Here is a 19,031-nt window from a genome sequence, read left to right on the forward strand (position 1 = left end):
GTTTCTTTGGCAACTGAGGTTCCTGCACATCTCGGCACCCTGGGTCTTTTCTTCTGACTCCTTTCTGCCTGCCTGCTTTTGTTGTTGTTTTCAGAACTTTATTGAGATAGAGTTCATATACCATAAAATTCAACTATTTAAAGTGCTTTCAGCTTATTGACAAGAGTGATGCAACCATCACCACTACTTATTTGTAGAACATTTTCATTCCCTAAAAGGAATCCATTTAGCAGTCACTTGCTATCTCCCATTCCCTCAGCCCTTGGCTGCTGACCTACTTTCTCTTTCTATGATTTACCTGTTCTGAACACTTCAGACAAACAGAATCACACAGCATGTAGACTTTTGTGACTGGCTGGTTTCATTTGATAATAAACTCAAGCAGTGTTCTAAAGATTCATCTGTGTTAGAGCATGTATCAGTACTTCATTCCTTTTAATTTTGCTCTGCTTGCATTTTCCTGTCAATTGACTGTTCACTGTCTCTGAGAACTCTCTCCCTAGTGGTGTGTGTGTGTTTACCAAATGTGTATAGACGGTCTCTGCTGCTTGATACTTGCCTTCTTTACCCAGACAGTGTCACATGTAATGTATCCCTTTGCTCCAGACTCCAAGGATCAAGTAACAACCATCTTAGAGTTTGCTAGACTGTAAGAAACTCTGTTTATCCCAAGTTTATGTAACGTACATTTACACACTTACATGTCTAACTATTGCTGCTGTTGTTGAGTTGCTAAGTCTTGTCTGACTCTTTATGAGCACGCCAGGCTTCCCTATCCTCCTTTATCTCCCACAGTTTGCTCAAGTTCATGGCCGTTGAGTCGGTGATGCTATCAATCTAGTCAGTACTAGTTGGTCTATTAGAAAGCAAGTATGTTTGAAGGTAGCAGTCTTAGAGAGAGACAGACTGGCATATGCAGAACAGTTCCCTAGGACTAGACAGGCAGTCAGGAAATGTAAAATAAAATTTAGAGATGAATCCATTGGCTTTTGTTTTTAAAAAAATTATGAACTTGCAAGAGTTTAATTATTTGGAGGAAGGATTGCTGTCAACCAAATTTTATTTATTTATTTATTTATTTATTTTTTCATTTATTTTTATTAGTTGGAGGCTAATTACTTCACAATATTGTAGTGGTTTTTGTCATACATTGACATGAATCAGCCATGGATTTACAAGTATTCCCCATCCCGATCCCCCCTCCCACCTCCCTCTCCACCCGATTCCTCTGGGTCTTCCCAGTGCACCAGGCCCGAGCACTTGTCTCATGCATCCAGCCTGGGCTGGTGATCTGTTTCACTATAGATAATACACATGTTTAGATGCTGTTCTCTTGAAACATCCCACCCTCGCCTTCTCCCACAGAGTCCAAAATTCTGTTCTGTACGTCTGTGTCTCTTTTTCTGTTTTGCATATAGGGTTATCGTTACCATCTTTCTAAATTCCATATATATGCATTAGTATACTGTATTGGTCTTTATCTTTCTGGCTTACTTCACTCTGTATAATGGACTCCAGTTTCATCCATCTCATTAGAACTGATTCAAATGAATTCTTTTTAATGGCTGAGTAATATTCCATGGTGTATATGTACCACAGCTTCCTCATCCATTCGTCTGCTGATGGGCATCTAGGTTGCTTCCATGTCCTGGCTATTATAAAGAGTGCTGCGATGAACATTGGGGTACACGTGTCTCTTTCAGATCTGGTTTCCTCGGTGTGTATGCCCAGAAGTGGTATTGCTGGGTCATATGGCAGTTCTATTTCCAGTTTTTTAAGAAATCTCCACACTGTTTTCCATAGCGGCTGTACTAGTTTGCATTCCCACCAACAGTGTAAGAGGGTTCCCTTTTCTCCACACCCTCTCCAGCATTTATTGCTTATAGACTTTTGGATAGCAGCCATCCTGACTGGCGTGTAATGGTACCTCATTGTGGTTTTGATTTGCATTTCTCTGATAATGAGTGATGTTGAGCATCTTTTCATGTTCAGCCAAATTTTAGAGAATAGAAAAGTTATATGATGTTCTAAATTGTGCTCATTTTCTAGGTATTACTAGAACCAGAGAAATTGGTTCAAGGTTTACCTGAAACTTTAAAGTCTAGCTGTCAAATCAATGAGTGTCAATTACCTCAACAGATGCTGCCAATTGTTATCACTTAATATTAATGGTGAAAGTGAAGTGAAAGTCTCTCAGTCGTGTCCAACTCTTTGCAACCCCATAGACTATACAGTCCATGGAATTCTCCAGACCAGAATACTGCAGTGGGTAGCCTGTCCCTTCTCCAGGGGATCTTCCCAACCCAGGATTCGAACCGGGGTCTCCTGCATTGCAGGCGGATTCTTTACCAACTCAGCTACTAGGGAAGCCCAGTATTAATGGTAGTGAAGTGGATCTCTGTGATGGTGGGATAATTCTTCCTTAGGAGTTCTGTCTCTGAGTACAATTGAGTTGTTTTCGTTTTGTATTTCAGAGGTCTCAGATATTTCTGTTACCTAATCAGCTCATCGCCTTTTTTCCTCTGCATATTATTAAGGCATTCATTAGCCTTCAGTGGCACTGCAGAAGTTGGCTTTGGTTTAAAATTGTGCCCATGGTAGAAGGAATGTTTCTACAAACCACTTAAAACATTATTAAGCCATACTCTTTTTCCCTCCTCAGAATTTATTTAATCTCATTAGACCTGAAAAATGGCTAAGCAGTGGGTAGCATTTTCATTTTTTTTTGTGAATCAAAACATGAAAAAGAATGCAAGCATTAAGAGGTAATGAGCATTGGATGCACTCTGTATTCTAACTGTTTCGAGTTATAGCAATATAAAATACTTAGATGTCATTGTCTCAGATACTTATGATGGGGTGGTTTTTCCTCGATAAGAAATTAATCAGTCATAAATCTGTGTTAGAGTATAACTGAAAGTAAAAACAGACTGTACCAGCATAATTTGGCTTCAGGGATAAAAAGGAAGCAGATGTTGGAATTAGCATCTTTAAATATTATCCCTCTAAGTCAACACTGTGAGATGAGATTGGTTGTGAAATTTTGCATGGAAAGTGGTAGATTCAGTCATCCACAGTCTCATGGCCTTGCCTATGTTTTGGGACCTCTGGAATCCACTGTACTCAGAGACAGAACTCATAATCAAGAATTATCCTAATGTCCTCGTGCTCACAAAATTGCACTTCATCCGTGAATGCGGGACATACTGATCTTCTCTGGATTATTTCAGTTTTGGCTGTGTACGTGTTGCCACTGTGAGCAGTAATAAAATCCCAGGGCTCAGGTGATACAGTGTTGCTCAGTATTGCCTTGGGCAAGTCATTTAACTTCCATGAGTATTAGTGTTCATATCAGTAAAAAGGAACAGTTGGAAGCTGCCTTGCATACTTGGCAAAGTGGGAAGCAGTGTAGAAAGGTAACAGCAGTAGTGGAATAAGGTATATTTTAAATCAGCAAATTATGACTTAAACCAGTGCAGAAGTAAGTATTATAGATGTAGCCCTCAAATATCATTTTCCCTGTCCAGAACATTCCTTAGGAATTTATCCTAAGAAAACAAAGGAATATATGGAGATGTTCATCAGAGCATTACCAACAATGGTGAAATAGTAGGAGTAATCTAAATGTCCAGAAATAGGGGATGGCTAATTAGGTTATATAATGAGCATGTTAAGGATGCTATACCTCTAAGAAAATCCATCTTTAAAAAAAAAGTGCCAATTACAAAACATATGGTAATATGGCCTCACCTTTGGGTTATGTGGAAATACATATATGTGTATGAAGCATTGTGTGTAGACAGAGCTTGAATAATAATGACTTTTGAGTGCATAGAGTATAGATGATTTTAGGGATCAGTGACTTTGTGTATTCTTATAATTTTCTGTATAAAGAACAAATGACTTTTTAAATTAGAAAGATATGTATGTGTATGTATGTGGAATCTCTCTCTTTCTCTTTCCCTCCTTCATTGGTTCTCAACCAGGAACGATTTCTCTCCTCTTCCCTAGTAGAATTTTGGCAATGTGTGGACTTATTTTTGGCAGTCAAAACTTGGAGGTACTACCTGCATCTAGTAGCTAGAGGCCAAGATTCCTGCTCAACATCCTACAGTGAAGTAGCCCCCACAACAAGTAATTTTCCAGCCAAAATGCCAACAGCAACAAGATTGAGGAGCTCTGTGAATTTCTATTCTAGGTCAGACGTCTGGTCAACCTCACACAACTCAGAGGCTGCTGTCCACAGTGGTCTTTCTCGGTAACACACCCTCATCTGACTTTCTTTTTAAACTATCTTCTCTTCCATCCAGCCTATGGAATCTGTACCTCATCTGAAAACCAGAGGGGAGGCTATTTTTTCCCCAGTCTATTGTTCAGAGTATGCTGTGGCTTTTTGATATTCAAAACCCTGGCTTTGGAGGCTCAGAAACCCTTTTAAAGCTATTATGTCTGGCATGGGTTTCAGCGGCATGTTTTGAAACTCACAAGCTATGGTTTTGTCTCTTTGTTCTCCAAGTTTTGCTTTGGTATATTTTTCCCTAGGGTTGTAAGCATATTGTCTAGCTGCTTGAATTTGTTATGGGTGAGGATGGAGAGTCATAGAGTAAAAGGAAGCAAAGGGAATATTTTAAAAATCATCTCAGCACATTTATTTATTCCTCAAAATTTATGTCACAGTGTGCTAATAACCTTACAAAATAAAGCACTGACACGACGAATCATAATTTATTTTGTGTCTCTTTAAAAAAATCTTATTAAAATGCTAGAATAGCCCAGATGTACCAGGGGCAAAATCAACTTGGTGTGCAACCTTGTTTATCAAGATAGGGTGGAGGAATGGCCTTGGATGTCTCCATATTCAACCTGACACCCAGTCCTTGATATTCTGCTTCATTTTCTGCCGTTCTGGCCCTTCAGGCCTGTGCTGATTTGCAAGATTTGTTTAGAAATTCATGTGTAAAAGCGAGATTGTCTTGAATTTTTCAGACTGGACAAAGTGTGAGGATGAAGCCACTTAAGCGTTGACCAAGTCTTTAAAAACAAATGATTTGAAGTCCCTTTCGTCTTATGGTGTCTAGAAGCAAGATCACTACTGTCTCCCCTAAATCTGCATGTGTGCATATATGGTGCATAGACTTGTTGCCGTGGCTTGTCTTGTGGAGCACAGATCCTAGGGCACAGCTCCTGGGCTCTAGAGTCAGACTCAATAATTGTGGCACTTGGGTTTAGTTGCCTCATGGCATGTGGGATCTTCCCGGACCAGGGATCAAAGCCATGTCCTCAGCATTGGCAGGTGGATTCTTTACCAGTGGACCACTAGGGAAGTCCCCTTCTGTGGCTTTCATGAGTATCACTTGGAGTCCAAGTAGATGACTGCCAAATCCAGGTCTCCAGGCCAGATCTTCCCCTGCTGCTCAAGGTTCTGAAGCAGCTTGGAGCAGGGGTAAACATTCTCAACTCAGACATTCTCTAGATTGACAAATCACATTAAAAAAAAATCCAATAGTTTCTATGAACTTTGAGTTTTCATCTTTAAAAGGGAGAGAATAGAGACTTTCTAATGGAGTTGCTATAATGAGGAAATGGGATCGAGTGAGTAAAAGTGTGTTAGCCAGTTCTTACCTCATACCACAAAAATTTCAGGCACTGGCATTCACAGTAAACTGAGAAATGCAACTCCCTGAGTGTCCTTTCTCAGGTGATGTGGTCTCAGAGTCAGTGTTTCTTCCTGATCTCCAGTTTCTGTAGGCTGGCTTCTTTATAACTTCAACTGCACATTGGCTATAATTGTCTGTCATGTCATTTAGTCCAGCTGCCCCAGCTAAAGGCTCAGTCTGTTGGGCTCCCATTTTCAAATTTCAGGGAAAAAGCCTGTAGGCCCATGCTCCTTTTCCAGCCAAGCCACACAAGTCAGATGGATGGCTAGTTCTTGGTTTAGGAGTCCAGACGAATCTATAATAATTAGCTGTTGTTATATGGGTCAGTCCACCAAGGCATTGGATAGGGCAGATTCCTGCTTGGACATTAGTTTTTATTATCCTCTATTGGAGGAATTTATAATATGATTAAGGTGGGAGTGCTATCTTCTCTGCCCAAACTGGGCATGTAGATGAGCTTATGAAGTGAGTGGGACAGATTTCTTTAATTAGAAGCTGAAAAAGAATTCTTGTTGCGTTTAGAGTCATTTGGCTGAAAAAATACGGTGAGAACTATTGAAGGACTTCTTCCCTGCCTTTGGGAAGAAGCCTCCTTTTGGTTGGAAAGAATGATGTCAATTCATGCAAAAACAAACAACAAACAAAAAAAAAGGTGAAGAAATGGGGAATACCTAGGAACAAATTCATGCACTCTGTGAGCATGTGTGTGCTCAGTCATGTTTGATCTGTTGTGACCACATGGACTGTAGCCCGCCATGTCCTCTGTCTATGAAATTTTATAGGCTAGAATACTGGAGTAGGGAGCCATGTCCTCCTCCAGGGAATCTTCCTGGCCCAGAGATTGAACCCCTGTCTCCTGCACCGGCAGATGGATTCTTTATCACTGTGCTCTCCCTTGAGGGCTAGTATCCAATAACGCTTCTGCAATGTCTTAGTTATATAAAGAGGCAGTTCCTCCTTTCAGCCTATTGTCAGCTTGTGTTGAGTTTCTGTCACTTGCAATTAAGGGTTCTGGCTAGTATGGTTTCTCTGAAGGGGTTGTTTGGCAGGCAGGCAAATATCCAGTCCTTTACTTTCTTGAAATCCATGGGATTTGAGGTCTGATAGATTAGGCTTCCCTGGTGGGTAAATCCCTGATCAAGAGTCAAATGTCAGATGTCCAAGTGAAGCCCTTTAAATCCTGCTTTAACTTTCATGACATTTTACTGAATAATGTTCTTTTAAGGTAGAGGCAAAATCTCGTCCAAAAATTAAAGTCAACTGGCATGTGGTTTTTGTTGCATGTTTTAAAATAGGGCAGATACAAAGAAGGTTGGAATAAAACCCAATACTTATTTTCCTGCTTTGCCCCAGACTTTGCACTGGAGCTCAAAGAGAGTAAAAGGGACAGATGAGGACTGGAAATGTAATCATTGTTTCCACTGTGAGTTTGCTTCAGTAACAATTTGCATGATACACACTCAGCATGCTTCCAACCTAAGCACCAGACACACTTGACCATTTTTCATTCTTCACCACCATCCTCCTCTAGATTTAGTCTTTTCAGAAGAAGCTGAGATGGTAAATGGGGAAGGAAGAGATTCTTAGAACATGTCATTGCTCAGTGTATTGTGGGATGGCTGCCTCTAAGAGTTACAGAGTTAGAAAGGGAGAACATGAACTCGTGGTGGAACATAAAGGTGACTTTATTGTTGCTGTGTCTCTCAGCTGTGTCCAGCTCTTTGCAAAACCATGGACTGCAGCAGGCCAGGCTTTCCTGCCCTTCACATCTCCTGGAGCTTGGTCAAGCTCATGTCCATTGAGTCAATGATGTCATCCAATCATCTTCTCTGTTGTTCCCTTCTCCTCCTGCCTTCATCTTCCCCACATCAGGGTCTTTTCCAATGACTATAAAACCTGTATTTCCTGATAATATCATTCTCATCAGCCTGTCATTGGTCAAGCATTTCTGCCAATAGAATCACTCCTATTTTTATAAACATCAGCTCTCTTCCTGGTTTTTTTGGGTCTCACCTTCTTGATTTTTACCAAATGCCTAAATTACTGTTATCATAATCTTTTCTTCAACTGGAATCACCTTTTAATTTAACCTCATTATCAATAACAATTTCATGAAAATCACAGATTTGATACTATCATTTATCTATTTTCATAATATACATTAAAATAAGTTACAGATACTAAAAGAAACCTTCCATATTTTAGCTAAAATTATTGTGTACACCATCTTTGGAATGGAAGCCACATTTTAGAAGAAAACTGGATTACTATATTATTTCTAATGTTATTGCCTGTATATGTTACAAATATGGAAGGGGTGACAGAAGCTTTATACTTCGATATCATTAGTAGACTTCATAAAGACACTTGTTAGAGAGTCTAGTTGAGAATCAGTAAATTCTGATGGAGCAGGGAAGTTAGAGAAACAATAATTTCTTGTTTGTATCTTTCTCTCCTGCTAGACTGGCAGCCCTGTGAGGACTGAGTCTGTGTCTATTTTGTTCACTGATGTATCTGAGTAGGTAGCAGAGAGCCTATCACATAGTAGAAAGTAACTATTTGTTGGGGAAAGAGTATAAACTGAATAACAGACTCCATCAGGTCATCGTGGTATTCTTTTGTTAAGGTTTTTGAGGTCAGGGATTATGAATGTCCTTTTTTTTTTTAAAGACATAACCTTTAAATTTTTTTTTTTTTTTTAATTTGGCTGCATGGGATTTATTTAGTTGTGGCATGAAGGATGTCTAGTTGTGACATGGCAACACTTAGCTGGCAGCATGTGGGATAGAGTTCCCCAACCAGGGATCTGTCCCGGGCCCCTTGCCTTGGGAGCATGGAGTCTTCGCAGCTGGACCAGCAGATTAAGTCCCATGCGTGTCTTTTAAACAGCATCTTGAGTGCCTGGTACAATGTCTAGCACACATGCAAAGATGAAAACAATTTTTTTTGTTGTTGTTATGTGAAAGTGTGTTTAGTCTAAGTCTGTTAAGTTGTGATACAAATAGAATCACATTGTAAGCTTTTCATTTTTTCCATTTTCAGTTGATTTAGGAGAATTTCCACTAGATTTGAAAAATGTTTTTAATTGTTGTTAAATACACATAAAGTGAAATTTCCTCACCACAGCATTTTTAAGGGCACAGTTGGGTGACATTAACTCCCTTCACACTGGTGCAAATCCATCTCTGCCATCTGTCCCCACACACTTCTTGCAGAAATGAAACTCTGTTACCCATTAAACACTAACTCTCTTCTCCCCACCACCTCTCCACCCCATTCTACTTCCTGTTTCTATAAATTTGGCTGCTCTAGGTACCTCACATGCAGGACATGATACAGCTCTTGTCTTTTTGTTAGTGGTTTATGTCACTTAGCATAATGTCCTCAAGGTTCATCCTTGTGGCGTGTGTAGCAATTTCCTTCCCTTTAAAGGCTGGGTGATGCTACATGGTATATCTGTTTTGTTTATCTATTCATGGACACTTACTTGGGTTGCTTCTCCCTGTTGTGCATAATAGTGATGTGAACACGGAGATACAAATACATCTTTGACAAAGCTTTATATGAATTAATAAAAGAATCAATGAAAGAATGAATTAAGGGATGACAGCAGCAGTCTTCTGCGTCGCTAAGGAGGAGTATGACCCTACTGGAAGATGCTGGATGGAAGGGACGAGAAGAAGAAAGGGCCCTAGAAGGAGCCTTACTTCTCTGGTGATTCTACCTGAGGCTGGTCCTACTTGGAACGAGCTCATAGTGCTCCATGCACCAGCTCTTGTGTGATCTCTCAAAATGCCTTCCCACTGTGGTTTCATAAATCCTTCTTATGCTGATTTGCCCCGAAGTGCTCTGCTTTTCCAGGGCATAAATTATTGAAGCAGTTGTGCTCAGCAAAGGGAAAGATAGGGAGACCTACCTGAGACTTCCAAAGTGAAGACCAGCCACCTTGTCTGACTTCCAGCATTTCAGAGCAAGCCTGACCACACCACCCCAGGCAGGAAGTCATGCAACTGCCAGAACGGCCACCCGCTTCCTTAATGTGGCAGGGGAATCGAGGACCCAGGGAGGCGTACCTCTCATTTCTTCACCTCTGCGAGTTCCCCAGGCTTTCTCACTGACCAGGACTGGGAATGGAAGGCGATTCACAAAGACCAGCTGAAGCCATTTTTAGGTCTTCACTCTCAGGCAAAAGGATCTGTTAGTGTCTGTGCAAAGAGTCTCAGAGCTGGCATCACACATTGTACACAGCTTTGGGACTGGCAGGGGGCACGATGTTCCCTATGAGTTGAGTGAGGGGAGGGGCTCCCTTTGAGCTCGGGAGCTGTCAGCGTGTGTGATACGGATGTCTGTCAAAGTAGACTGATGTCTAAGAAGCTTGACTCCCATTCCCTCAGAGGATGCTGAAAAACAGACAGGCTGAAAACAAAAAGTGTATCTGTCGTTTCATTTATCAAAGTTCTTTCGGTTCCTGGTTTGAAGCCAGGGAAAGCAAAGCAAATATCTGGTTAGAAAAGTGAACTTGAAAGCTCAAGGGCTGGCGTGTAAAAAAAAAAAAAGTTAGACAACGGTGCTATGAAAATCTTAAAGACAAAAGCAAAAGAATAGATAAATGCTTTTTGCTTTCAGCTCACCCACCCTAGTGTAAGCCTTCTAGGGAAAGAGACCAGCTTGAGCTCTAAGTCTGCCATTTAATAGTGGTTTCAGCCCTGGGCCTATTATTTCATTTTTTTGAGCCCCAGTTTTCTCATTTGTGAAGAGGATGTCATAGAATTTCCCTTGTAGCGTGGTGGGGATAATAATCCATGAGATGCGCTTAGCAGAGTGAGCCACACACAAGCCTCTGATTAATATTAGCTGTTACTCTTATTAGTCTCCTAAGTGAAAATTGCCTTCAAAGTACATGAGCATTACAAAAGCTGAAAACTGAAGCTTCCCTTGACAATCAGAGGATTTTATAAATAGGCCTTGGAGAGTCGGAATGTTATTTTGAAGGCACAGTCACTCATCAGCGTATTGATTAAGCACTAGGACATTCCCCAGTTGTATTCTGGATATTATACAAATGAGGAAAATAAACACAGCGTCCTAGTTATGTGATGTCACTACCTGCAAACACAGAGGCACATCCTGGGATGTTTTGTGAGAGTGTGTGAGGATCTAAAACCCTGTTGGCATGACCTCCCCAGGTTTACAGAAGAAAATTAACACCTTGGCCCCGTTTTTATGAGGAAGACATTAATTTTGTACAACCTCAAAGGATGCAGCAGGGGTAGCAAAGAGAGAAAGGAAGGGTGTTAAGAAATGGATGGCAAGGATATTTCCTTACAAGAGGAGTTGTGGACTTCCCTGGTGGTCACAGGTCAAGAGTCTGCCTGCCAGGGCAGGGAACATGGGTTTTATTCTTTTCCAGAAAGATCCCACATGCCCCAGAGCAACTAAGCCCGTGTCACAACCACTGAGCCAGTGCTCTAGAAGAGCCTGTGCTCCACAAGAGAAACGAATGCAATGAGAAGCCCGTGCACTGCAATCAGAGAGTAGCCCCTGCTTGCTGCAACTGGAGAAAGCCCAAGCCCAGTAATGAAGATTCAGTGCAGCCAAAAATAAAAATAAGTAAAATTCAAAAAGAAATGAGCAATTGTTATCTCCGCCTGGAACTGTTTTTGCTAGATCTTTGCTTGGATGGTCTTCTGTTATGGAAGTCTTTGTCTCAAGTGTCACCCCCTCATACGACCCTTCCCTGGGCAGTCATTGGAAATTAAACCCATCCTCCCATCCCTTTATTCCTCTAGCCTTACTCTATTTTCTTTTAAGCATTTATTCTGGTCTGAAATTAGCTTGTTTATATGTTTGTTGATTTGTTTACCATTTGACTCTCTCCATAATGATGTCACTTGGGAGCAGGGACCACATCCGTCTTATTTGTTACTGTATCTCACAGCCTGACATATACTAGGCATTTGATGAATAGATGAGAAATGATTGAATAATTGGGCCTTTAAAAAAAAAAAAAAAACTTTGGCTTTTTAAAAAACATAATCTGTCTTTTCTTGTGGTGATTTGGTTGGTAAACCTCATCTCAGATCATCTTGGCTTCTTGCTGTATTACACAAAAGGCATCATCAGTCATTGGAAATTTATAATGAGTCACTTAAACTGTAGCATCCTACCTTAGAAACATACTTTTGTTAGTTTGTTAGTCCTGCTGTAAAAAAGTGCTACACTGGGTAGCCTAAACAACACAAATTTATTATCTCACAGTTCTGAAGGTAGTCATTTGAGGTCAAGAAGTTGGTCAAGTTGGTTCCCTCTGAGGGCTCAAAGCAAAATAATCTGTTCCACGCTTCTCTCTTCTGCTGGAGGTTTGTCTGCAATCTTTGGCATTGCTTGCCTTGTAAAACCATCAGTCCCATCTCTGTGTTCACCTTCACCTGGTGCTTTCTCTTTGCATCTATCTCCAAGTTTCCCCATTTTATAAGGATACTAGTCATATTGTATTACCTAATCACCTCATTTTAATTTGATTACTTTTGTAAAGAACTTCCTCCAAGTAAGGTCGCATTCCAAGGTACTTGGGGGTTAGGACATCAGTGTATGAAACCCCTAACAATCCTGAGCATCCAGGATGGAAAAGTATGATAGTGGGTTGAGCCACATAAAATTGCTTACTTGTTTTTCTCTACTAGGACAAGAAAATTTCAGTTCAGGGAAAGTTGGACGTATGAAATACAGGAGGGCTTAAATAAACACACAGACCCATGCCAGAACCATGCTTAGCACACATGACTAGCTTAGTGCTCAGTCGATCAGTATTTGGTGATTAAATGGCTGTAGAGTTCTTCAAAATGACTTTCACCCTCAGTTCTTCCAAGTCTTTGTCCCCATATTACCGTCTCAGTGAAAACTAGCCTGATTCCTACATTTTAAATCATGACCTCTTGGTGCTCACTTCCCTTCCCGCACTTTATTTCTCTCTATTGCACACCTTCTACATACTCTGGACTTCACTTATGTATGGTGTTTATTGCTGTCTCCCCTCACTAGGAGGTAAGCTCTATGAGGGCAGGAATTTTTACTGTTTCATTTACTTCTGTTATGTCTGTATATACCAGCACTAGACCCAGAGTATGCCATCAGTTTCATTGAGTGAATGAATGAATGCCTGACCCAGAGTATGCCATCAGTTTCATTGGCTGACTGACTGACTGAATGCCACCAGGAGAGTTCTGGCATCTCTTGGCATGTAGTTTCAGGTTTTCCTTGGATCTGCCCTTGACCTTCATAGAATCTCAGCACTGAGGAACTCCTCAGAGATCAAGTTTCTGTCTCTGATACTTGAATTCCCTTCTAGACTGGTGACAACTTAGTAATAATCTTGGCTTACAGAGCCCCCAACTCCAGGAGTAAAAGAACAAAGGATTGAAAAAGTTAAATGATACATAAAATAATACGGCATGATGGCTGTCTCTTAGAACAAAGGAATGGGGAGCAGAGGCAGGAGGCTTGTAGTGGCACAAGCAGTCGGCTCAGAGAAGGGCAAATATAGTCTGGTGTACATCTGGGGCAAAATGATGCATAATGATCACTGCAGGGTGAAAGAACCAGAGGATGATAAGGCAAACCAATGACAGTGAACAGCACAGTGATTTAGAACAATGTTTCTCAAACTTTATGCAGATACCAGTCACCTGGGGATCTTGTTAAAATGAAGATGCTGTTTCGGGGTGGGGTCTGAAAGTCTTCATTCTTAACAAGTTCTCAGGGGATGCGTCTCCAGGATTGCACTTTGAATATCAAAGAACGTGGATTCTGCAACCAGACTTCCAAGGTTCAAATTACACAGTGACCACTGATTAACTGTGTGATCTTCAGTAAATTATGTAATGTCTCTGTTTTCTGGTGTATAAAATGAAGATCAGATGAGGTAGTCTCTGTAAAATGAATACTGTGTAAATATTAAGTCATGGATTGTGACTGTTACTTGGGGACGGGAGAAGGAAGAGGATTTGGTGTGGGATTCCAGGCAAAGAAGCCTTAGCGGTACTTTTCATGATTTTTTAAAATAAAGTGTTCAGGTGATCACTGTGCAGATTTCCCTCCTTTTCCTTGCAAGCAAGTTACAAAAGAAAGTGGATTAATTATGCATGTGCTATGCTGAGGGCGGTTAAGGAAAACTGTTTGCAAGCTGCCTTGCGTCCTCCGATGGAGAAACCATGTGAAGGGATTGTTTCAGCTGGGAGCTGAGCCCTAAATTCCTCTCTGATGCAGGGCTCCACGAGGCGCTCAGCTCTTCAGAAGGAAGAGCTTTCCCTAGCACCTGCTGAGTGATGGCCACAGCGAGGCGCTAGGGAGAGGTGCGCGGAGTCCGACGCTGGGAGCACCCGGACGGAGCGGTAGTGCAGGCGGGGTAGAGGGCCGACCCACGTGGACCACCAGGCGGGGCGGGGGCGGGGGCAGCCAACCAGCCTGGCCAATCACCGTGACCCGCGGCGGCCCTGCCCCTCCCCGTGGGCTTGCTAGCCTGGCTCTGCTGCACTGCTGGCCGCGCGCCGCCCTGGACGGGGCGCACCGAGGCTGTTGCCAGCCCCAGGAGTGGAGTCGCAGCTGCTGCCTCCGCAGACGTTTGTTCTCCAGATGCAGTTTCGGACTTGTCTTCGGAGAGACTTGGGAGTTTCCTTTCAAAGCGAGCCTGCGGAGGTGATGGGCCTCTGTGGGGATGTCTGCGGGGAGGCGGCACGGTGAGCGTCCTCTGGCTCGGGTGCGGAGGGAAATCGGTGTGTCGCTCTGCACGCGCGGTTTCAGACTTGGCTGCCGGCTTTAGCTGAGTGAGCAAGGTGGAAACGGCAAGGAGGAGGCGGGAAGATGGGCTTGGGGTGACTTGGGACCGTTTGCTCACGGTCTGTCTCCGGGGCAGCAGCTGCCTCTCGGGCCGATACCGACTTGCCTCCTCCCGCTCATCCTGGCGCTCTGGACTGCGGGAGTGACCTTCTGTGCGGAGGCTGCCGTGCACCCCGAAGTTGGAAGCGGCGCTAAGAAGCGGGGTGTGTGTGTGGCAAGCTTCCAACTTCAGGGCTGTGTCTGTCCCTCAGAGATCCCGAGGGTGCTCCGTGAATGGCTGCGAGGTCACTTGATGAATTGGTATGTAAAGGCAGAGGGCGAAGTGGCCGCGAGTCCTTGTTTTGAAGAAGTCCTTAGGTCTGAGGAGGTATCTTTATAGGAGCCTGAAGGAGAGAGCGGGTTAGCCTACAGCGATCTCCAGTTTGCCCGGCTCTTGCTGGGAGGATGCAGTGTGATCCGGGGCGCAACTTGCAGCTGTGAGCGCGAAGCTTCCCACTTAAGGGGAGAAGTGTAGCAGGTCTAGAAGTACCGTCCCTTCTCACGTTAGGTATCTAGCATTTGTCCACCAAGCCGGCGCGCTTGAATTTCTTCCCGTCTTTTTCAGTTTCGTCTGCGGTTGCTTCCTTTGCTCTGTCAGCCAGCCCCTGGAAGGGAGGGCATCTTTAACCTTAAGCCATGTTCTCTTTTTCGGGGGACGATGAAATGGAAAGCCTGATAACCCGCACCTAGGGAGACAACCCAGGCCAGACACGGTGCTACTGGTGCGTTTTCCGCCTGAATCAGCGTCATTTAACGTTTGGGAGCTCCACAGACCTCCGTGAGAACCTTAGCTAAGCTATGCAGCAACTCCTCAGCCAGATGTGTATACACGAGTTCATGGTTACTCGCTGAAACCTACCCCTGTGCCCACCCCCCACACAGGATTTTAGGACCCCCTTGAGGAAGCGTCTGTATCCGTGTCCTCGGTTCCTCTTTAACTTTTCAACCGCCGTCCCTCCAAGACGGGCAAGGTTGATGTGATGTGACAAGTGACCCTGGAGCGTGGGAACGGAGACGTTGAAAGCCGTGGTCTGATTCTTTCTGTCTTATCCGTGGTCTGGGGATTCAACAACCCGAAGCCCGTACCTGCAGACCCAGATGCCCAAATTGGTCCACGATGATGGTTCAGGTTCCTGGTCAGACTTGCCCTTCTTCCAGGCCACTTGCTGAGGACAGTGAGTTTGTGTGTCTGAGTCCTGTTTAGGCAGGACCTGGGTTTCAAAGGAAACAGAAAAAGGCTAAAATAATTTAAGAACATCCATTTCCTGATGTAATCTGTGTTTTGCACTCAGTCATTTGAGGACAGATGTGTGACTTGCAGAATTCTTCAACAGCTCACTGTGGGTTTTTACAATGAGGAGCATTTCTGCTGTTTGTGGTTGTGAATCAGTGTGTAAGCCCAGCATTGCCTTTAGATTGGAAATACAGATCTTAATAAGGCAGTATGAGAGCAGTTTTCAGAATCATTATGACTAATGATGACTTATGTCCTCCCAAACTGACCGTGTGAGTGGACATTGCTCATTTGTGCAAAAAGCTTTCTTTATCTGTGTAGGCATTTCCTGATCAATATTCTCATGTCCGAGAAATGGATTTCAAGATTTTCTTCCTCAGTTCTTCTGTCTCATTTTTCAGCTTTAGATGACTTTGTTCTCTTCCCTCTGTACCATCTTAACTCCGCTTTGACACTTTGAAATGTATTACAAGGTTGTAAGTCATGATTTGATGTGGCCGATTTTCTCTGTTAAAAGATAGGAAAATTGCTCTTACCAGATAAGCAGTGGCTGCCAGTTCACTTATTTTTGAATGGCTAATTTTTTTTCTTCTCCCACAAACATGCACACAAAAACCCTACAAATATCTCAACTTGATCACTGAATATTTTTTTCACTTGAGGCAACTTTTCCATATATCTGGTTCTAGAATCTTCTGAGTCACTTAAATTTCAATATTCATTTTTTGACTCCTTTTAGAGATGTGTTTTGTTTGATGACCTAGTTCCATTTAGTCACACACAGACACAGAGATTCTTTATCCCCTTACCTACTTTTCAGTGGCACATAGCCTTTCTCTAATAGCTGCTTTTATTATCTGCACAGTTCATTTGTTGGTACACTTAAAATAATACTTTGTTATGTAAATGATGTGTTGGTGTATATGGTATTAAAACTGCATTCAATGGAGATTGACCCTTGGGTATGACATCATCACCAGCCAATCCGCTATCTGATTTGAACATGCATTGACAAAAGTCACATTATCATATTCAGCAAGGGTTTCTATATTGCCTGTGATGAATCAGAAAAAGAGGGAAGTTCTTTGGTTCTTCCTCTCAATTAGCTGCCCAGTTGGAGAGTTTTGGGGATTTGTACACTAAGAAGCTTAGCTTAATAATAAAATTCTCAGATTGCAGTTGTATGGATCTCTTTAGAATTTGCATAAGTACATTTTCCCCCATTTGCTTTCTTCTTTGGAAATTTTTCACCCTGCATTTTGGCTCTTTTTTTTTTTTTTTTTTTTTACTGATGGAGAGACATCATAGTAAATGGATTAACCTTTTGATTTTTTTTTTCCTTTGAAATAGGTGGAACATCTAGGTGATGGACTCACTTGTTTGCATACATGTGTACTTTTCATCAAGTGTTGGGTATGAATCTGCTAGGATTACCAGTGTACCTACAAATCTTGAAGTCGATCATAAATGACTGGGAGAGCAAATAGTGTTCTTCATTCTAATTTGTCAAACAGATTCAGGATTGAGGGTGGGGGCACAGGCAGTAGAAAAAGATGTCTACGAAGGGGTTGGTGAAACAGTTTTGGCTACCTTAATTACTTCATAATCATTTGTTTTGAAAACACTATTAGAAAAAGCTCAGCTCCTTCCTAGGCAGCCCTTGCTTATATAGGCTTGAATGGGTGTGTGGAGTTTGGTTTTACAATAATAGCCAACTCACTTTGTGAACTCTGGCAACCCACTGCTCACAACGTAAAATTAACTTTGAATTCCCATGTTTTTAATATCTATTGAAAAAATAAAAGTAACTCTTTCTGTTTTGTAGTAGCCATTCAAGTTAAATCTACTTTCCTCCATAAAGTCAGTTAAGAGGGTTCTTGGGTTTTGTTTTTTAACATAAATTTAACTGTGCAGTGTGGTTTAAGGGGAGATTCAAAGGCAAGCAGGATTTTGAACCTGTAAAGTATCTCAGAGTTCCATTTTCCAGAAGATCAAAAGTAGGAGATGTTGTGACTTGGATCCACTGTGGGCTTAGAACCCCCGAATCCTCACTCCTAGCCCACTGTGCTTTCTGGTGAAAAGCTGCAGGGAATGGCTTTAGTAATGTGCTGGGACCCACATTGTAGCTGTCTCCGTGGAGGGAGGACCACTTCCACTTCTTCCATTATTGAGTCTTAGTTACAACGTTAAGTTCGTTGAACCTGACTCAGAGATTTGATAACTGTATGCAGCAGTTAGCTTGGTTCACTTCCTGGTGGCTTAGTATTGTAATTATAAAAGAGACATTTAACTGAGAGATGATGGTGGAGGAGGAGTGGGTAAGGTGACTCAATCTGGACCTATCTGAGGTCCTATTTGGACCTATTTGGACCCTGAGCACAGGGAAAGACAAGGATGATAAAACGATGCTGAGGCATCACTTCAGGTCTAAGAACTCAGAACATTTATTTATTGTGTGATAATCTCTTCCTTCATACTTTGTGCTTTCTAGTTGCTGTGCAGCCAAACCAATAATTTGGAATAATACTCTTTTTAAAGTATGATCATAAATATTGATAATGGCATCTTACCTTTGTTGAACACTTAGTGTGTACCAGGTACAGGGTTAATAAATGCCTTTCTCTGTATGGATGAACTACTGATTTTCAAAGAGTCATTCATGTAAAACCACATTGACTCTTTCCTTGACATTCTTCTTAATTCAAAAGATGCCAGGATCATGCAGTAGCAAGTTATTAGCATGAGCATAAATAATTTTCATTCAGAAATACAGTAGTGTCAGATGTTAGGGAATTCTTGTTAATACAATGCCAAATAAAAGGAATATGGTGTATTTAGAAAGATAGTTAGCAGCAGCAGCAGAAAGATAGTAAAGATGTGGCTAATTTTTCATTTTAAGAGATTGTTCATAGTATTGTTAGTGCAGAAGAGCAGGATAATCCCTTTTAGAAAGATAGGAAGATATGTTTATATTTCTTTTAAAGAGAGAACAGTGGGATTATTTTAAAATAAAAATACACATTGCAGAAAAAATTGTCTATGTTGGCTTTGTTAGCACTGTAAATTCATTCCAAACTAGATACTGGTCAAACATTTCTGTGACATTTCAGTTGTCTTAACTAAAAGTGGAACTGTCAAAAACTAGCACTGCTTTTATGATTAGTTTTTTGATGACCATTAATTATGTCTGCTTGAATTCTCTTAGTCTTACATCTATGTTGTGTATCCTAAAGTTTTCTATGAAAATTTATGGTTTTATTCCTTTA

The 19,031-nt window shown here is 41.8% G+C and overlaps 1 protein-coding gene across 4 annotated transcripts in view; it reads left to right on the forward strand.

Annotated features, from left to right (window-relative positions):
• Nucleotides 1–19,031, forward strand: part of TAFA4 (TAFA chemokine like family member 4) — a 206,410-nt gene that overhangs the window by 23,082 nt on the left and 164,297 nt on the right. For 2 of the 4 annotated variants that reach the window (XM_070455701.1, XM_070455699.1), the window contains exon 1: nucleotides 14,197–14,392. The exons of 1 other annotated variant lie outside the window; for it this stretch is intronic. The gene's annotated coding sequence lies outside the window, so the exon portion shown is untranslated. Of the gene's footprint in view, nucleotides 1–14,196; nucleotides 14,393–19,031 lie in introns of those variants that run through there. One more of the 4 variants, XM_020910054.2, reaches the window with a different exon arrangement.

The sequence above is a fragment of the Odocoileus virginianus genome, chromosome 26 (genome assembly GCF_023699985.2).
Source record: "Odocoileus virginianus isolate 20LAN1187 ecotype Illinois chromosome 26, Ovbor_1.2, whole genome shotgun sequence".
Taxonomy (NCBI): domain Eukaryota; kingdom Metazoa; phylum Chordata; class Mammalia; order Artiodactyla; family Cervidae; genus Odocoileus; species Odocoileus virginianus.